The sequence below is a fragment of the Otolemur garnettii genome, unplaced genomic scaffold, assembly GCF_000181295.1.
Source record: "Otolemur garnettii isolate 467f Iridium unplaced genomic scaffold, OtoGar3 scaffold00212, whole genome shotgun sequence".
Taxonomy (NCBI): Eukaryota; Metazoa; Chordata; class Mammalia; order Primates; family Galagidae; genus Otolemur; species Otolemur garnettii.
Genome location: NW_003852607.1, coordinates 543,190 through 553,112, shown reverse-complemented (window position 1 = coordinate 553,112; position 9,923 = coordinate 543,190). Strand labels below are relative to the sequence as shown.

The 9,923-nt window shown below is 52.3% G+C and overlaps 1 protein-coding gene across 6 annotated transcripts in view; it reads left to right on the top strand.

The window, feature by feature from the left end:
* Positions 1–4,433: 4,433 nt before the first annotated feature.
* Positions 4,434–9,923, top strand: part of CNOT3 (CCR4-NOT transcription complex subunit 3) — a 19,426-nt gene continuing 13,936 nt past the window's right edge. For all 6 annotated transcript variants that reach the window (XR_001161785.2, XR_002771038.1, XM_003801574.2 and 3 more), the window contains exon 1: positions 4,434–4,731. The gene's annotated coding sequence lies outside the window, so the exon portion shown is untranslated. The remainder of the gene's footprint in view (positions 4,732–9,923) is intronic.

Sequence of the window (9,923 nt, the reverse complement as noted above, 5' to 3'; positions counted from 1 at the left end):
TCTGTCCTTGGGGAGTGATCATTTTTCAAGTGCCAAGGCAGCTGGAGGAGTCAAAGCTGTGGGGTTTGGGGGAAAGAGTTTGGGCTTCCAGCCCAGGTGTTGTCCAGGCCCAGTCCTTGCTCTATCACTTCTTCATCATGGGATCCCAGGAAGAGAAGAATCCTCTCACTACTCTTGGGAGAACATCAGTCACTTTGACACCTAAGTGATGTAGCCACGGAATGCCCCAGCCTTTAATTCAGGCCAACCCCAATGGTTTGGTACCTCAGGCAGTGGCCTCACCTTTCCAGTCCTCTACCAGGAGTTCACTGTAAGGGCCAAACAACTGGTCTTGTTATTTTTACCCAGTGTTTGTGGAGTGGCTGTGCCAAGCCCGATGAGGGTGAGGCAGGGAGGCCTCCTGGCCTGATGGGAATTAATTGCTGTAACAGTTGCTGCCAGGTGAGCAAAGGAGCAGACTTCCCTCCCCCACCTCCCCTGTCTTCAGAATTGAGGTTCGGCCAGGGTACCCTCACTTGGCTTGGGGGATGTGGCCTGCAGACAGGTGGGGGTAAGGCCTTCCAGGTGAGGGAACAGTGGACAGTCCCAGCAGGTTGGCATGAAACTATGAATTCCCTGGTAGGTTAGGGAAGAGCAGTTCCGGGGCTGCAAGGCCAGGGCTTCTCTCCACTTCCCAAGAGAGATGCTGCAAAGACAAGAACTGGTCATGGGAGGATGATGCCTTCAGGTCTGCACAGCTCACACTTTCTCCTTGGGCCTCTCTGGCTTCCTGGGTATTATCTTTGAGATTGTTCCTTCTGTTCCCACCTTTGGGCTTCCCCCATCACCATTCTGTGTCTCTGGATCACAATCCCTCCTTCAACCCTGTCTCTGAACTTCGGTAACAGTCTCTGAGTCTCCTGCCTCAGGACAACAAATCTACACACCTGGGAGGTTCCTCTTAATGACCAAACTACCTGAGGTTGCATAACTGTTTCTGCTGTTTTATCCCCAAGCCTTTAAGTCATTTTCTTTGAAAGTGGCCACCTTTGCTGATCTCATAATAGTCTGGCAGGAAACAACCCTTTGTGAACAACTCTGTTCAGAATCCCTCATTACCCTTGGCCAGAGTGTACCTGGCATCTGTCAGTGGGTGGTGGGGCAGAGGGCATGAGGGTGTGAATCTCAGTAAAGGAATCTAGGTCATCTGACTCTACTACAATTATACACACTGTTAGAACAGTGATTCTCAATATTTAATGTGCTTCCAAATTACCTGGAAGGCTTGTTAAAACATAGTTGCTGGGCCCAGAGTTCTGTTAGTCAAGGGTGGGGCTCAGAAATGTGCATTTTAAACAAGTTCCCAGATGATCGTTTATGCTCTCATCCAAGACCACATTTGGAGAACCACTGCTCTGGAAAAGTCTGTAAGTGACTCTTAGATAAGCTGCACATTGGAATCATCTCCGAGTTTTAAAAATTACTGAAGTTGGGCTTCCACCCTTGGAAGTTGATTTAGCTGGCCTAGTGCAAGCCTAGGTATCTGGATTTTTTTTTTTTTCAAGTTCACCAGGTGTGGGTTTTTTTTTTTATGGTTTTTTGTTTGAGATGGGGTCTCACTCTGTTGCCCAGGCTGGAATGCAATGGCACAATCACAGCTTACTGCAACCATGAACTCCTGGGCTCAAGTGATCCTTCCAACTCATCCTCCCAAGTAGCTGGGACTATAGGCACCCACCACTACACCCAGCTAACTTTTTTTACTTTTGGTAGAGACACAGTCTCCCTATGTTGCTCAGGCTATCTTAAATTCCTGGCTGCCATGCCTAGCCTCCCTCATGTGATTCTAATGTACAGCCAAATTTGAGAACCACTAGTCTGGATCCCTGATGCTCAGAGTGTGAACTGTGGACCTGCAGCCTCACATGAGAGTAGAACCTGCATTTTAATAGCATAGCAAAGCTCTAGATCAGTGGTTCTCAACCTGTGAGTTATGACCCACAGGAACTGTATTAAAGGGCCGCAGCATTAGGAAGGTTGAGAACGACTGCTCTAGATAAATATTTTTCAAATGCTAATGAATGCCAAGGATTGCCTTCAAAGTTTAAAAATATAGGCCGGAATCACCAAAATGTGGAAACAGCCTAAATGCCTATCAACCCAGGAATGGATTAACAAGCTGTGGTACATGTATACTGTGGAATACTATTTGGACATTAAAAAAGATGGAGACTTTACATCTTTTGTATTAACCTGGATGGAAGTGGAACACATTATTCTTAGTAAAGCATCACAAGAATGGAGAAGCAAGAATCCTATGTATTCAATTCTGATACGAGGACAATTAATGACCTAGTGGGGGGGAGGGGTCACAGTGTGTGGCACACGTTTGGGGGGCAGGACACAATTATAGAAGGGTCTTTAACAAATGCAATCAATGTGGCTCAGCGCCTGTGGCTCAAGTGGCTAAGGCACTAGCCACATACACCTAAGGTGGTGGGTTCGAATCCAGTCTGGACCCGCCAAACAACAATAATGGCTGCAACCAAAAAATAGCCGGGCGTTGTGGCGGGCACCTGTGGTCCCAGCTACTTGGGAGGCCAAGGCAAGAGAATAAATAGTTTGAGCCTAAGAGTCTGAGGTTGCTGTGAGCTAAGACGCCATGAAAGGCTGGGCATGGTGGTTCATGCCTGTAATCCTAGCACTCTGGGAGGCCGAGGCAGGTGGATAGCTTGAGCTCATGAGTTTGAGACAGCTTGGGCAAAAGTGAGACCCTGTCTCTACTAAAAAATAGAAAAACTGAGGCAAGAGGATCACTTGAGCCCAGGAGTTGGAGGTTGCTGTGAGCTATGATGTCACAGCACTCTACACAGGGCAACAGCTTGAGACTCTGTCTCTAAATAAGTAAATGAATAAAAACAAAGTTTAAAAATACGGATCCCTATAGGATTCACTCCAATGGGTCTGTGAGTGGGCTTAAGAATACATTTTTACAAGCTTCTCTTCCTCTCGTGCCTCCAGCAATTTTGGTGCTGGTGGTGCAGAATGGTTCGATATATGTTCACTTCTCCTTTGATTTATCTTACTTTCCTCCACCTAGAGTGGAAGGAAGTAGAGCTAGCTTTCTATTGCCACTGTACGACCCTGGGCAAATGCCTACCCCTTCTTGAAAGCCACAAGTCATTCCTCACATTCCTTTACTCAGCAAATGGTTACTGATGGGTTCCTGCTTGCTAAGTGTTGGGGATGCAAAATCCAGATGGAGAAACCCAAATAATTACAAAAATAACGGTAGACGTGCAAAACTCCAAAGAACAGGGCTCCCGTAAGCACTCAGCGTAAGTGGTCAGGAAAGTTTTCTCCCCAAGAAAAGACCACAGAGCTGAGATCTGAAAGAGCAGGCATTAATTACCGAGGCAACGGTGGGAGGAGAAAGCCAGTCTCCTTTGTACCTTCTGCAGCATCCTCTAAACACTGAGGAAACGGGGGTTTAGAGAACCGAATGACTGCCTCACCATCTGGTCACGTAACCAGGCAGAGGCAGGACAAAAACTTCATGCCTCACGCTTCCCAGGCAATTCTGGTATGTATGGTGCCAGTGACTCGGAGGCACTGTCTCTGGTTCCTTCCTTCTTTCATTCAGCAAATAATGCATTTCAGAGATGTACCAACAGTGAGGCACTTGGAAAAAGACAATGTAACTGAGAGACACGGACCAGCCTGCCTGGCCCCGACGCAGGGGATGCAAGAGGGCGCGCCCAAGTCCCACGCTCGCCAGCTACACCCTCTTTCACACGCTTCACGAACAGGTGCCGCCCACTCGCTACCTTATTTGGCCAAACCCACACGAAAGGCTACCGCCAGAGACAACGAAAAGAAGGGGGCGGACTTTCTTGCTCAGCTCCTCCCCCTTAGCTCAGGGGCTGCTTCGATTGGAGATTGACTTCCACTCAGCCCCCACTTTGAAGGCACCTGTCTATCTCCCATTAGGTACACCGCTTCTAATGCTCACTCTCTTTGCCTTCGTGCGCTGTCTCCACCCACTTCCAAGACTGACCAATGGCTTCAGAGCAGAATGTATCCCCCACAACCAATTAAAAATAGCTCTGAACTTGACGGACGACTTCCCGCCCCTGATCGGCCTAGCTCCTCCCCTTAACCAATTGGTTTAGGAGAGGGGGGCGGGTGCATCCAATCAGCACGACACAGGCTTCTTGATTGACGCAGGAGTCCTCGCGCTGGCGTGTTGTGCCCTGAGGCGGGAGGAGGAGGCGGAGCAGAGAGGAAAGCCTGAGCCAATCCTAGCACGCTGCGCGGGAGACCAATCGAACGCCGCGCCTTGAAGCTATTGCCCAATCCGCGAGAGGGGGCCGGTTGTATCGCTATCAAACACCAATAGGGAGCCTCCGAAGGTCAAGAGCGACGTGCAGCGGGAGCAATGACAGGCCTATATTCGGGGCTCGGGGCCGTCCCGCGCCAGAGACGAGAAGAGAGGAGGGGAGGCTTCCTCCGCCGCCGCCATCTTGGACCGGGCCCGGTCAGCTTCCGTGGAGCCATCGGCAGACGCCGCGGCCTCCCTTGAGCCCCGACCCCGGTCGTCAGAACAACCCCGGGCCCACTCCCCCCACCCTACTTCCGCTTCGCGCCGCTATCGCGATAGCGCCCGGGCCCGGGGCGCGAGAAAAAGGCGGCGGGCGCTCGCCTCCCCCGCCTGTCGCGATACGCTCCTCAGCGGCGGCGCCAGCTCCTGTGGTGAGAGCGTCAGGCTCGACTGGGCCGGACCCCTTCCCCTCCTCTCCCCCGGCGCCGTCGGCCGCCCTCCCCGCCGCCTCCCGCCTTGGCGACTCTGCTGTCTATCGCGACACGGGCTCCTTTCGCCCGCCCCCGCCTCTGCAGCGCGGGGCGCGGCCCCTCCCCCGCCCTTCCTCTCCTCTCCTCCTTCTCCACGCCCCTTGGTGCCGCCCTGGGGGGTCCTCCCGCGGCTCCGACCCCAGACCCCGCCCGCCCGTGTCTCCCCGCGTGGCATCGCGTCGGGCCCCGCCGTCGGGGCTTGAGGGCGCGAACCCCAAGTGCCGGGTGCCCGCCCCTCCGCACCAGCGCTGCTCCCCAGCTGGAAGGATGGAGGCGCCCCTGGTCCCAGGTGCCCGTCCTCCCGGGCTCCAGGTGTCTGCTCCCTCCGTGCCCGGGCTGGCCCCTGCACGACAGTGTCAGGGTGCGAGTTTCCTGCGGGACGAGGGCCCTGCCGGGGGCGGGAGAGTCGTTCTCCAGGGCCGCCCAGTCCGCACCCTCCTCCTCCTCCCCGTCGGTGCCATCTCTTCCCCTGGATGCCAGGCTCCAGTGTTCTCCGTGTCTCCCCGGGGGTTGTTTCGGAGACCGAGTAGAGTGCAAACTCCCCAAGAACGAAAATGCCGGCACTGCGAGTCAGAGCCTCTGCAAAGTTTCTGCCTCTAGAGTGTGCGGCGCTTCCCTTCCTCACTCGGGGAACAGTCTTCCAGACAGCTTGAGCTCTGCGGCCCTGAGCGCGAGGAGCCTTCCTGGGGGTTTCTCCCCGCTGGGATTCAGGACTGTCCCGGGCACTGCCCACGTCTGGCCTGCGCCCCCCCCTCTGCTGGCCCTTCTGTCGCGGCAACTGCCTTGGGCTTCGTGGATGTGAGCTGCCCGTCCACGCTCTCCTGTGTCCCTGGGTTCGGGCCTCGCAGCGGGGCTGTGAGTTCTTCTAGGTTCCAGTTAAAGCCTTGCTCTCCCCGTGTCACTCATGAGCCCACTGTGGACATCGAAAGTCCCCCTTTTCTAAGTAGTGCCTTCCTTTTGGTGTTGGACTGTCATATCCCCCCCACCCCCCATGATCGTCCTGCCCTTTTGGTGAGGGCTTTTTGACACTTTCCTCCGTACCTCTCACCACAAAGGCTGTCTGTCCTGTCTCCGAGTGAGGCTTCTTTGGGGCATCATCTCTCCAGGGGCCAAGAACTCTCCAGAGTTCTTAACCCTTGGTAAGAACTCTGCTGTGGATATGTCCTCTCAACATCCCTAACAGAACCTGCTGGGTGGAAGCAGTTGCAGAACAGGGGTTCACACCTCCCACCCTCTCCCTACTGGTGCTTGGTAGGAGGACAAGTCTTCTTGAACCTGGAGTTCCTGTACTGGGAAGTGTGGGCTGGGCACTCTGGGCTTCTGCTTTGTCTTTAGAGTGAGGAGAATTCCTTGGTGTTGCCTCTCCCAGGGATGAGGTTCCCACCTGACTTATATTGGTATCAGTCCCGCTCCCGGGTTTGGGGCATCCACGATCTGTGTGTCCCAAGCCATGAGGCTAAGGACCTTCCTTGGATGCAAGTGCCCTTGATTCAAGCTTCTAGTCTCCCATGATTTCTCCCTGTATGGGACAAAGGCAAAGGTCCCTTGCTCTGGGGCTGTCTGAGGCCTAAGGGAGACCCTGCTGTAGTCCCCTTCACTGGCACTACAGAGTCCTCTGCTGTAATCTTCCAGGCTGGGGGTTCCCAGCGCTCCACCCTTGGTACCGGACCTGTTGATGGGGAGAAGAGGTGACCATTCATTCCCTTGGTGCCTTGCTTCCAACTCCTTCAAGATTTCCTTCTCTCATGCCCCCACTCTCTTGGTATGGAGAACACCCACCTCCACCCTAGGAACTGCCACGTCCACCTTCCTTAGCCACTGTGCAGCTGAGTAGGCAGCCCTCTGGCCCCCCTGGGGATCACCCTCCAGCACACCTCCTAGAGCTCATGCTGGGAAGGCAGGAGCTCACCTAGATCAAAGATGTCTCTTGACATTCAGACCTCTGTGGGTGTGTGACAGCCTGTGTTACCTCCCCAGGACTGTGCCTTCTGTCCCTCCTGCTCTCCTCAGTCTTTTTGTTTGGTGCTACCATCTCCCTTAAGATGAGGTTTGGGGGGGGGGCCCTCACTTTAGGTTTGTTGGCTCCTGTGGGTCTAGTGTCCTGCTCACCTCCTCATGCCCCTTACCCCCTCCTTGTGTGGATGTGCTCTCCTCTCAGATGGAGCATCCTCTTGGATAAGCCACCTTTGGGGCCAGAGTCCCCCTAATTCCTCAGTACTGTTTGAGCCCTCTTGGTGTCAGAGCAAGTTCCCCTGAGCCTCAGATGGGGTCCTGCTGTAATTACATTCTTGTGGAGGCTCTTGGAGGACACCTTCCTTCCCCAGAGCAGATGGGTTCTGTGGTGGCATCTTTGTTTCAAGACTCTATGCTCTGGTGTCCTTTCATGCTGGGGTACAGGCACCTTCTTTAGGGGAGACTATTTTAGTCTCCAGGGTGGCTAAGTTTCCAGCCTCTAGAGGCCGAGTACCTGGCTGCCATATTCGTCTGTTCTCTTCAGAGGAGCCCTCTCCAGATGAGGTATTAATACTATTCTTGCTGGTTCTCCACTGTTACTCACTTGATGTTGCTATCCTGTTCAAAACATCAGTTCTAGGCCAAGGTTTTCATTCCGTTGGCGCCTTGCTTCCAACTCCTTCAAGATTTCCTTCTTTCATGCTGCGCACGGTGACTCACACCTGTAATCCTAGCACTCTGGGAGGCCAAGATGGGCAGTTTGCTTGAGCTCAGTTTGAGATTAGCCCAAGCAAGAGCAAGACCCTGTTTCTAAAAAAAATACCCGGGCATTGTGACAGGCACCTGTAACTACTTGGGAGACTGAGACAGGAGGATCACTTGAGCCCAGACATTTGAGGTTGCTGTGAGCTATGATGCTATAGCCCTCTACTAAGGGCATCAAAGTGAGACTCTGTCTCAAAAAAAAAAAAAGAAAAAAAATTCCCTCTCTTGCTGGCACAGTGGGGATATCACTGCCTCCCCTGTGCCAGGATCCCAACCCTTTGAATGTGGAGATGTGGGGAGGGGATCATGTCCTTCAAGTGTTGAGTGCTTTGTTTCAGGGTGTAAGCCGTGAGGCATTATCTCCTTCTGGACTAGGGCACCTGCCCATGACCCTTTGTTGGGCTCTCCAGGTAGAGAGAGGGAGCATAAACTCTGTTTAACATTTCTGTTCCTCCACATTGAGGTATTGGAACTGAGGTGTACCTTTGGAAAGGATCTCTGCCCCAGTGTTACTGTCCAGGCACTGTATAAGCTTCCTGGATAAAAGTTACCTGCCCCACACCAATTTGGGTCACCTCCATGGTACCATCTCCTGAGTATTGTCTGATTGCTTTCCCTTCTTGGAGATTCCCCACATATTGCATGTACGCTGACCCTCGGTTGAGGATCCTGCTGTTTCTTTTGGTTGGGCCTTTTACTGAGGAGATTAAAGCTCATTGAGGTCTAAGCCTGCAGTTCTGCCCACTACCACTCAGAATGAGTCCCTTTAGGGTGGGAAAACTCCCCAGTTTTAAGTTACCAGCCCTGTCCTTTACTGGCTTCTTGTTCTACAGCTTGCTGATATGCTCTCCTGTACAGTAGCTGCCACTGCATGTTGTGATTAGTAACTACGTGCCTCAGTTTTATTTGTCACATTTCAAGTATTCAGTGGCCAACAGGTAGTACATGTATAGAACATTCCCGGCATGGCAGATTCTGTTGGGTGGGGCTGTTCCTCAGAGGTCCCCTTCTTTGTGGGGAAGGACCCTCTTAGTGTGGCTCCCTCTGCGTTAGAGATCGTAGTGCTCAGTGTGGGGCTATTCTAGGGCACCCTTGAATCTTAGGGAGCCATGGTTTTCAATATAGGTCCCTACCTCCTGGGGGATCTCTGCTGGTGGCATGGAAGTTCTTTCAGTGTAACCTTTCCTCCCCTGGTTTCCCAGTCTTGGTGTCAGGCACTCAGGTGCGGCTTCCTCCTAGATTAAAGCTCTTGGTAACTGCCCTTTGACTGCAGTCCTCTCTGGGTTGATGTAACTTTCTTTAGGGTAAAGATGCCTGTATCTTTAAGTTTTGGGTGTCTGCCCTGATGGTGTATGTTTCCCTGAGTGCAAGTTACCAATCCATTTGATATAGTACTCCTTGATGTTTGTACATCGGCTCCCTCACAGCTAAGGTACTTTTTCACTCTCTTAGTAAGATTTCTATCTTCTCCTAACTCTCTCTTGGGTACTGCCTTCTGCCCCCAAATCTGTAACTCTTCTTGGTATCAGCCTCTTTGGGTTAGAAATGTTATCTCTTTTTGGTTTAAGGATTCTTCTCTGGAATAAATTTCTTGGTGGTTGGTCTAAGGCCCTCTTCTCCTTGGCAGGTGTGAGTAGGTTTAGCACTTCATAGTTTATGTGAGTAGGTTCCACTCTTTATGGTTTTAGGTATTTCTCTTTGTTCCCCATCCCCACAGTCCCTTCTCTTCTCTCAGTTCATATACCTGTACACATATGAGGCCCTTCTTTGGGCAGTACCAGTTCTTTCTCTTCTGACTCTCCAAGGGGTGACCTCTCCTAGTTATCTCTGTGCCCAGCCCCTCTATGTAGAGTGTAATCTCCAAGGCCAGTGCCTTGTCCCAGCAGTTGTGTGCTGCATGACTTTGTCCTGCTCTGAAAAATCTTCTTGGGTGTCATCTGAGGAGAAGGTGCCCTATGTTTTAGGAATTTTCCACTTCCTGTGTCAGAGGCACACACAAAAAATATATACCTTATTTCAAAAGACTCTCAGAGTTGGGAAGCACCTGTGGCTCAGCTAGTAGAGCACTGGCCCCAAATACCGAGTGTGGTGGTATCAAACCCAGCCCCAGCCAAATTGCAACAAAAAAATAGCTGGGCATTGGGCAGCACCTGTGGCTCAGTGAGTAGGGCGCCAGCTCCATATACTGAGGGTGGCAGGTTCAAACCCAGCCCTGGCCAAACTGCAACAAAAAAATAGCCAGGTGTTGTGGCGGGCATCTGTAGTCCCAGCTACTCGAGAGGCTGAGGCAAGGGAATTGCCTAAACCCAGGAGTTGGAGGTTGCTGTGAGCAGTGTGATGCCACGGCACTCTACTGAGGGCAATAAAGTGAGATT